Below are 10976 nucleotides of genomic sequence, written 5' to 3' on the forward strand. Positions count from 1 at the left end.
ACTCTTCCATACACCAAAGAACTGATGGATGTATTGGCCAGTGTTTTCCTATATGATGTGGCATCCAATGTCACTGCAATGTGGAAATTTGATTTGATTTAATTTGATTTGATTTATTATTGTCACATGTATTAGTATACAGTGAAAATTATTGTTTCTTGCGCACTATACAAAGTATACTGTTCATAGAGAAGGAAACGAGAGAGTGCAGAATGTAGTGTTACAGTCATAACTAGGGTGTAGAGAAAGATCAACTTAATGCAAGGTAGGTCCATTCAAAAGTCTGACAGCAGCAGGGAAGAAGCTGTTCTTAAGTCGGTTGGTACATGACCTCAAACTTTTGTATCTTTTTCCTGACGGAAGAAGGTGGACGAGAGTATGTCTTGGGTGCATGGGGCCCCTTAATTATGCTGGCTGCTTTGCCGAGGCAGCGGGAAGTGTAGACAGAGTCAATGGATGGGAGTCTGGTTTGAAATGTAGAAGGAGTGTTGATGGTAGCCATGTTTCATCCTGTGGTACATTCTGCGTGTCAATAATGCATATGCATCATACAGATATGTTGAATTACAAAAGCGTTATGTGAAGCCCTTTGAACATATCAATGTGCCAAGAGTTGTAGGTGCTACATTTAGGTTAGGGGGGAATGGCGGGGTGAATATATGGGGTTACAGGGATAGGCCGAGGTAAGATGCTCCTTCTGCACTGTCAGACTGTTCTATGATTCTACAAATTCTAAGATCCTACGTGCAGGAAAATGGGACAGATCAAGCATGTCATCCTACCTGCCTCCCTGATTAGCTGGGAAACCTTGAGGTGTGATGCAAATATACTCAGTTAAAGAACCTTGGAAAAGCACACTATTTGATTCAGTTGGTTCCTGACCTGCCCTGATAAAACAATGGGGCCAACATCCAGAAAATTCTGCCTGATGTGTCAGCCAAAAGGTCTTACACTGTTCACATACATTTCCGCAAAAGGATCACTGGAGACTGGGCTAATTACTTTTCTACTAATAAAGGAGCAAGAATAAATAAATGAGGTCCGTTTTAAAAGAAAATCTCGAATGGTGCTTCACATTGCAGGCTGCCACTGTGTTTTACCGATTGGCGCACTGAGCAATTGCTTGTACACCAATCAACAGGGTTTTTGCATTGCCAATCGGAATGGGACTTTTGAACATGGTGGGGAATAGCTAGACCAGGAATCCCTGGATTTGACTTTAAACAAGTGTGGAGGCACAAGACTGTGCACGTACAATTTCCTTAAACCTGCAATCACAGCTTTTTAATTGGGTGCCTAGAATCTTGCGCACAGGCATGTGCTCAGACCCGATCCTGAAACCCAACAGGATGAACTCATGATCAGCATTATGCATTCATGTCGGGAGGGCTAGAATACAAGAGCAGGGATGTATTTCTGAGGCTGCATAAGGCTCTGGTCAGACCCCATTTGGAATATTGTGAGCAGTTTCGGGCTCCATATCTAAGGAAGGATGTGCTGGTCTTGGAAAGGGTCCAGAGAAGGTTCGCAAGAATGATTCCTGGAATTAAAAGCTTGTCGTATGAGGAATGATTGAGGACTCTGGGTCTGTACTCGTTGGAGTTTAGAAGGGTGAGGGGGGATCTTATTGAAACTTACAGGATACTGCGAGGCCTGGATAGAGTGAACGTGGAGAGGATGTTTCCACTAGTAGGAAAAACTTGAACCAGAGGGCACAGCTTCAGGCTAAAGGGATGACCCTTTAAAACAGAGATGAGGAGGAATTTCTTCAGCCAGAGGGTGGTGAATCTGTGGAACTCTTTGCCGCAGAAGACTGTAGAGGCCAGGTCACTGAGTGTCTTTAAGACAGAGATAGATAGGTTCTTGATTAATAAGGGTATCAGGGGTGATAGGGAAAAGGCAGGAGAATGGGAATGAGAAAAAAAATCAGCCATGATTGAATGGCGGAGCAGACTCGATGGACCGAGTGGCCTAATTCTGCTCCTATGTCTTAAGTCTTATCACCATATTGCTATATAACATCCCATAAACCCCATAGTTTTAAGTTGAGGAAACCACAGAACTTAATAGAGGAACATAAAAGTGATGATTGTTGGATATCTCACAGACTCATTGCTTCTTTTCCTTGTCGCCTGCACAATGATAATAATCAATTATTTCTGAAAGGAATTTGCTTGTGCGATGTACTTGCATTGCTATGAATATGGGAAAACCTGAACTGAAACCAATTCAGGAAGGTAGGAACCATAAGCTTTTGAAGAAGTACAGAATGTTCTAAATAAAACAGATGCTGGCTGGATTTTTGGTATTCTCAGTGCTGCTCCCTTATTTACATACCAGTTCACATACTTACATGAAACTCGAAGCCATATGTCAGTCTCCCAGGATGAGGACCAATTAGTCTGAAGTGGCCCTCATCCTGCACATGAATAAGCTTGGCTACTATTAAGCATTCCAGAATCTACTTAATCACTGTTTGCCAGAGTGCAGTTGAGTACGCGTGCCATGTTTTATTCCAAAACATCAGTCCTGTATAAAATTAAAATACTTGTTAAAATTAGCAAAATAAATAATGTCCACATGTCTCCTTATGAGAAAGTGAAGTATGTCTGTAAACAGTTACTTAATTCTGATACAAATCAATCAGTAGAATATGTGCAATATCTCAAGCAACTGCAGTGACTGGAACTGCAACTTCCTAAATTGGCACTCCAAATGTGAAGCCTTCTGGAGTGCGTGGATTGTCAAGTCACGGGTACATTTCGCACCATTTTCTATCCATGATTTTCTAATATGGAATATTGTTTCGTATATTCATTCACTTTTTTACATAAAGCATCCCCCATGTTTTCTCTGCTTTCCTGAAGGAGCTGACTCCTGTGTTTTAAAGTTTATTTATTAGTGTCACAAGGAGGCTTACATTAACACTGCAATGAAGTTACTGTGAAAATCCCCTACTTGCCACACTCCGGCATCTGTTCGGGTACACTGAGGGAGAATTTAGCATGGTCAATGCACCTAACCAGCACGTCTTTCGGACTGTGGGAGGAAACCTGAGCACCTGGAGGAAACCCACGCAGACACGGGGAGAACGTGCAGACTCCGCACAGACAGCGACCCAAGCCAGGAATCGCACCCGGGTCCCTGGCGCTGTGAGGCAGCAGTGCTAACCACTGTGCCAATGTGCTGCTCATCCCTTTAAGGGTCATGTGAATCTTAAAGGGACAATCATCACAGGGTCAGTTTTATAGGTGCCAGGAGCATACAAGGACGTAGCAAACGGGCATTCCGTGTGGGTGCACACAAACAATGAATGTTGAAGGGTATTGGTTGCAGCCAAACCCAGCCCTCCTCTCATCCAACACCCTTACTTTCCAGTAGCAGACCACCTCTTAGCAATTGGGAGCAAAAGCTCTGGTTGACTCTCACCAACACGTCCTCTCTTCGGCCATTCCCAGCCCAGGAGTGTTAAGGCTTATTCTCACACCTCTGCTGTCACCCTGGGTGAGGTTAAAAGTTGAGAAATTCGATGTTGATGGGCAGTAAAGAAACTGAAAGGCTTGCATTATCTACTCCAGTGATGGGAGATTAAAAACAATTTTCAACTCACCTTGTCAGCTATTTTGAGGCGGGGGGGTGGGGAGCGGGGGGGGGGGGGGGGGGGGGGGGGGGGGGAGGTGGGAAGACATTTGGGTTAAGGAAACGATTTGATCTCCAATTATTTTCTGCTTTAGACTTTATATTCCCTGGAGAGAGTTGCACATACAGTAGCAAACTATGATGGTTCTGTAAAGCTCCTTAATAATAGTGTATCCATGGGTGGGCATAACTGACACAAACCACACATACCATATTACAACTGCCATCATGTAATGCAAAATATCTTTGTGGGCTGCTAACTTGCAGGAAGAAAATTGAGCTCCCTGAGAGTCTGGGTTTAGAGCAAAAATATATATAGATATTCATATCATTAAATGTATGTATATATCATACCGTGTATCATTTAACTCATTGATATTTATGGACCATTATGAATCCCATTTACAAGGTGCTTCTCAAGCTGGAGGGAAAGGTTTTACTGGAGAATGATATAATGACTTCAATCAGGCCATTGAGATTGGCCTATTGGAACTCCCTGACTAAGGAGTCAATTTATGGGCCAATCAGGGATGCTTTTCCGTGGATTTAAACGGGAGTGTCATTTCCTCTGGCACTCCGAAAGGTACACAGAGGCAGATAGCACTCTGTGTACTGCTGTTGGAATTGTAAATAAAGGGATTTTGGTGAAGGGACTTCTGCCTCCCAAAGACATATTACAAATGAGATGGACTTAGTTAAGATCAGACCTGGAATTTCTCAATTTTCGGCACGGTGAGAGCCACATTACACCAACGTACACAATCAGGCTTCTCCAAGGATATCCAAACGTAAGTGAATTATGCTGGTTCACCAAAACCCCACTACACTCATTAACATAACCCCATTCCATGCCATTTTGAATTTATGTAAAATTAACATCTTTGGTGCAGCTGGAGTCTAAGTCACTATTTCTGGTGTTATAACAATTATAAAATATTTCTCCTAATGGACATTTAGGCTGTAGTCTCCAGATACCTCTTTACAGCATCATTATCTGTTATGTTAAAAAGCTATAGCCATCCATCAGTGCATTTTCTTAAACAAACCGTGTTTAATATGTGCAATGTCTCATTTTCATTACTAACGTAATGATGGATTTAAAGGTGTTGAATATTCCACGTGCTCCCCCAATCCTGATTGTCCATGTTGATTTCTGCTCACTTTGAGCTGCTTTGAATATTCAGATCTACGCTAATGAGGTTTTCAGGAAATATTCTGCGTAACATGTCACAAATTAAATTGTCATAGCATGACAATTCCTCCCACAGTCCAAAAATGTGCGCGTTAGGTTGATTGGCCATGCTACATTGACCCTAGTGTCAGGGGGATTGGCAGGGTAAATATGTGGGGTTATGGGAATAGGGCCTGGGTGGGATTGTGGTCGGTGCAGACTCGATAGGCTGATTGGCCTCCTTCTGCACTGCAGGGATTCTATGATTCGAGGATTCTATGAGCATGCATCTTGCTGAAATTTCAGCAAAAATCGAATGGAGGAAATTTCTATCTTAAGAGTTCATCAGCTGGAATTCTGAAGTGGAATTCTCCCAAAAAAATTCATAATGGTGAGAATAATGGAGTGATCGCGTTGGTCTCTCAAGAATATTCCGTACCGCAATCTTCCCACACTCAGTCACTTTTTTGCAGAGATGGGATTTCTGCATCGGTACTGAGGGGGAGGGCTGGGGCTTTAACATGTCAGGTAGCCTGGCTTCAGAATGCTTGGGTGCCATTGCACAAGGGCAATTATTTATTGACTACAGCTCAGCCTTCTATGGAATTCCTTGCCCAGTGAAGCAGTTGAGGCTACCTCATTGAATGTTTTTAAGGCAAAGATAGATACATTTTTGAACAGTAAAGGAATTAAGGGTTATGGTGAATGGATGAGTCCACGAAAAGATCAGCCGTGATCTTATTGAATTGCGGAGCAGGCCCGAGGGGTCAGATGGCCTTCTCCTGCTCCTCGTTCTAATGTTCTTATGTTCAACAGCATTATTCCTACAAATCTCATCTCCAAACTCCGTGGCGTGGGACTCAGCTCCTCCCTCTATGGGTGGATCCTAGACTTCCGAACCCATAGACTGCAATCAGTAAGGATAGGCAACAACACCTTCGACACAATCATGCTCAACACCAGTGCCCCATAAAGTTTAAAGTTTATTTATTAGTCACAAGTAAGGCTTACATTAACACTGCAATGAAGTTACAGTGCAATTCCCTTAGTTGCCACAATCTGGCACCTGTTCAGGTCAATGTACCTAACTAGCACGTCTTTCAGAATGTGGAAGGAAACTGGAGCACCCGGAGGAAACCACGCAGACATGGGGAGAATGTGCAAACTCCACACAGACAGTGACCCAAGCCGGGAATCGAACCTGGGTCCCTGGCGCTGTGAGGCAGCAGTGCTAACCATTGTGCCACCATGCCGCACCAAGGCTGTGACCTCAGCCCCTTACTATACTCCTTATGCACCTATGATTGTGTGGCCAAATTCCCCTCCAATTTGATTTTCAAGTTTGCTGATGACATCACTGTAGTGGCTCGGATCTCAAACAATGATGAGACAGAGTAGAGGAATGAGATAGAGAATCTGGTAACTGGTGCGGCAACAATAATTTCGCCCTCAATGTCAACAAAAGAAGGAGACAGTCATTGACTTCAGGAAGCGTAGTGGAGGACATGCCCCTGTCTCCTTTAATGGAGACAAAGTGGAAATGGTTGAGAGCTTCAAGTTTCCAGGTGTGCAGATCACCAACAACTGTCCTGGTCCCTCCATGCTGATGCTATGGTTAAGAAAGCCAACCAATACATATACTTTCTTAGGAGGCTGAGGAAATTTGGCATGTCCACTATAACTCGACCCAATTTTTACGGATGCACCATAGAAAGCATTCTTTTTGGTTGTATCACAGCTTGGTATGGCTCCTGCTCTGTCCAAGACTGTAAAAAACTACAAGGGGTTGTGAACGAAGCCTAGTCCATCATTCAAATCAACCTCCCATCCATTGACTCTGTCTACACTTCCCGCTGCCTTGGAAAAGCAGCCAGCATAATCAAGGACCCCTCGCACCCTGGACATACTCTCTTCCACCTACTTCTGTCGGGAAAAGGATACAAGAAGTCTGAGGACATGCACCAATTGACTCAAAAACAACTTCTACCCTGCTGTCATCAGACTTTTGAATGGACCTACCTCGTATTAAGTTGATCTTTCTCTACACCCTGGCTATGACTGTAACAGTCCGGTGGCACAGTGGTTAACACTGCTGCCTCACAGCACCAGGGATCTGGGTTTGAATCCTGGCTTGACTCAATGACTGTGCAGAGTCTGCACTCCCTCCTCGTATCTGCGTGGGTTTACTCTGGGTGCTCCGGCTTTCCTCCCACAGTCCGAAAGGCGCGCTGGTTAGGTGCGTTGGCCATGTTAAAATGTACTCAAACAGGCACCGGAATGTGGCAACTAGGGGATTTTCACAGTGAATTCTTTGCAGTGTTAATGTAAGCCTACTTGTGACATTAATAGATAAACTGTAGAACTTTTATTTGAATTAACTGAATATTTAATCAATTAAATGCATATCCTCATACTTGTGGATCACGCGTGCCATTGTCCACTATGTGTCAAAGAAGGTGTTTGATAAGCAAGAGGTGGTTGAGCAAGTTATGCCTGCAGATATGATTTGGAGCGAAATTTGAGAAAATAAGCCTGACTGACTTACATTTATATAGTGCCTTTCATAAGCTCAGGACACCCCAAAGTGGTGAACTGCACTGAAAATTGTTCTTTGACTTTATTTATTAATATGTTTCAATTTACAACCTGACAGACAGTAGCTGGAATTGTGAATAACTGAATGAAGAATGTTACTTTATGTTAGATTCAAAGCATCATGATGTGTAAACACTTTCAATGTATCCAGCAATCTGTAAATCAATGTCATGTATTGCAAGTAAATATTTTAAAACTTCTGAGACTGGTGCTATGTAAATAAAAGCAGCATGATCACATGTGGATGTAATTTTATTATAATTCCTGTTTACAATAAATATCTGAAAATTCATAAAGTACTGGCAGCTGTATTTTGCCAACCAGCATACAATGTACTTTGATTGTTTGAGGTTAGTGCAGATGGATGAGAGACATGATCTGGCAAAGAACAAATCTTACCGAGATTATTAAAGACCTGAAAATTATTTTTTTGTGAGGATGTCCGCTGTGTGTCATCAGGATTTGCTTGATTTTAATTCTTCTGTGTTGCAAATGTTTTATGCTGGATTTTACATCACCGTCAGAAGAAAATTCTGGAATTCCTTATCTGACAGCACTGTGGGCGCACATGCAGTAACTTATGAAGATAACTCATTGCCCCCTTAAGCGCCATTATGTATGGGCAATTATTGTTGGCCTTGCTAGAGACGTCCTTGTCACCAGAATGGACTTTTAAAAATCTTGCATTTCTATAGTACCTTTGAGTGATGTAAAGCAAAGTTTTACACTGAACCACATAAGGAAATGTTATGGGCTTTGATGTCAGCCTTTTACTTGATCACAACTTTACCCTTCAAGTCACAGGGTTCTCTTAAACAGCTATTTTAATTAAGCTATATAGCTCTGGACCCTGGAAAGTCACAGTTCACACAATCTGTAACTAGTCAGAGTGCAGAATTCAGAAATACACAAGCAATTATAATTTCAAATTCGATTACAAGTAATTAGCATACACAAATCATGTTTTAGGAGTTATCTCTATCCACTCAGAGTCATTAAGGGTGGTATGGTGGTACAGTGGCTAGCACTGCTGCCGTACAGTGCTAGGGACCCAGGTTCAATTCTGGCCTTGGATCACTGTCTGTGTGGAGTTTGCACTTTCCCCCCGTGTCTGCGCGGATTTCTTCAGGTGCTCTGGTTTCATCCTACAGTCCAAAGATGTGCGGGTTAGGTTGATTGGCCAAGCAAAATTGACCCTAGTATCAGGGGGATTAGCAGGGTAAATGCATGGGGTTACGCGAATAGGGCCTGGGTGGGATTGTGGTCGGGACAGACTCGATGGGCTGAATGGCCTCCTTCTGTACTCTAGGATTCTATTGATTAAGGTTACATCATTCAGATATTAAAACCAATCACAATCACCTTACGCTTGCTGAATAAGCAACCAGCGTGTAGACTTAATCCATCACTGTTGGAAGTTATCATTGTCCCAGTTTATGCTTGTGTCTGACTCCTCTTTTCCAGTCTGATTTAATGAATTTTCTCAGACCAATGCCTTGGTGCTTATCTGTAAAGACTTTGATAAGAAGACTTTTTTTAAACTTGTGTGATTATTAACCCTTTCAGGAAATATTAAGGCAATTGGCTAAAAACTTGGTAAAATAGGTTGGAGTGTCTTCAAGAAAGAGCAACAGGTAGAGAGCTGGAGAAATTTAGTGAAGGAATTCCAGAGCTCAGGCCTCAAGTAGTTGAAGGCAAGGCCATCAATAATGGGGCAATGAAAAAAAAACTAGAATGAACCAGAATTTTCATAGTTATATCAATTCAGTGCCAATGTAGCTGGTCTGACTATGTGAAGATGCTTTATTTCAGATACTCTGTGATTGGTCTGTTGACATTAGTAAGCACAAGTAGATTTGGAATGTGCAAAAACTGTATCAGCCAAATGGCACACATCTACTGTTTGGTTTTTGGTTTGTTACCTTCTCCTCTGTGAGATAAATTAACCCTTCATTCTGGAAAAAAATATGCCAGTATAAATCCTGAATAAATCTATATAAACCCACCCAAAAGGGGTGACGCAGTGGTTCGCCCCACTGCATTAGGGACCTGGGTTCACTTCCAGCCTCGGGTGACTGTCTGTGCGGAGTTTGCACGTTCTCCCTGTGTCTGCGTGGGTTTCCTTTGGGTGCTCCGGTTTCCTCCCACAGTCCAAAGATATGCAAGTTGGGTGCATTGGTCATGGTAAATTGTCCTTTAGTGTCTCAAGATGTGTAGGTTAGGGGGATTAGTGGGGTAAATATGTGGGGTTATGGGGATAGGGCCTGGGTGGGATGCTGTGTTGGAGAGTCGCTGCAGACCCGATGGGCCAAATGGTCTCCTTCTACATTGTATAGGCCCTATGATTCTGATAACAACTTGAAACATTCTGGAGTGAGTAATCATACAAAAAAAATCTGGTGTTGTGGCAACATTTTGTGCACAGTTAACAAGAAATTCTTCTCAGGGGATTGCGGTTGCCCATTACAGATTAGTTCATAGTTAATCTGTTTGCTAACCAGGGCACGTAGTGAAGGAATAACTCCTGGTACCAGTATAAATGGCGCGGATGTTTGTCTTCAGTGCCTCCTCGATTCAGTTCACACGCTGAGGGCTCTATAATCACCACTCGCGAACAGAATTTTTCTCGACTGCAGAATCATGAGATTAGCATTTGGGCTTCATGCCACGCGGATGCTACGTTTCAGTTTAATTCCAAAATTACAAAGAGGTAGGTTATTACCCTGATTGAAAATAAGGGATTCTGCATGGCCTCCCAGGGATAAGATCTTTTAAGATCGCTTTTACATTTTGTCGGTCAAAATTTCTTGACTTTAGAGCCAAACTTCACTTCTATGGACCACAAAGAAATTAACTGTTGATGGAGCAACTTGGAGGCAGGTTCAAGGTTTGGACTGTATAGAACCATCAAGGGTGAAAAACATAGCAGAGAAAATCATGTAAGTTCAGTCTGCTATTATTGTTAATGTAAAAAGCAGCTAATTACCTGCATACTGATGATGTTCAGATATAGATGAGCCTGCACCAGCAGGGATTACATTGCCCCCATGTTACATTGATTGGTTGCTAATAGTACCAAGGAAAACACATGCATTCACCAGCACTAATCCAACTCTTGCTCACATATACACACGCACCTATGGCAATCAGACTTAAAAGAAACAAATATATAAAATGAAAACTGCAACCTTGTAAACGTCATTGACAAGAAGCAAGATGATGTGCCTGATTCTTCCATCCCAACACGCACGTTTTTTGGCGCGTCGGGTTGGGAGATGCGCATGTCGGCCATTTTGTGGGATTTTGCAATTGAGCTGACCAGCAAACTGCAATCTGACAGATCGGGGCCACTGCACATGCACAGAGGCCCGGAACTGTCAGACTCTGGCGTGAATAGGCCCCATCCCCTGAGGTTTTGATGATATTCACAATTGTGACCTCTGCATTGCTCAAAGCGTGGGAGATTCAAGTCTGAACTCCCACTGAAAAAACAGTCATGATTTACACCAGTTTTCCCGTCAATTCAGCACTTAGAATTTATTTGGGAGAATCGGGCCTGACATTTTTTATC

The sequence above is a fragment of the Mustelus asterias genome, chromosome 4 (genome assembly GCF_964213995.1).
Source record: "Mustelus asterias chromosome 4, sMusAst1.hap1.1, whole genome shotgun sequence".
Taxonomy (NCBI): Eukaryota; Metazoa; Chordata; class Chondrichthyes; order Carcharhiniformes; family Triakidae; genus Mustelus; species Mustelus asterias.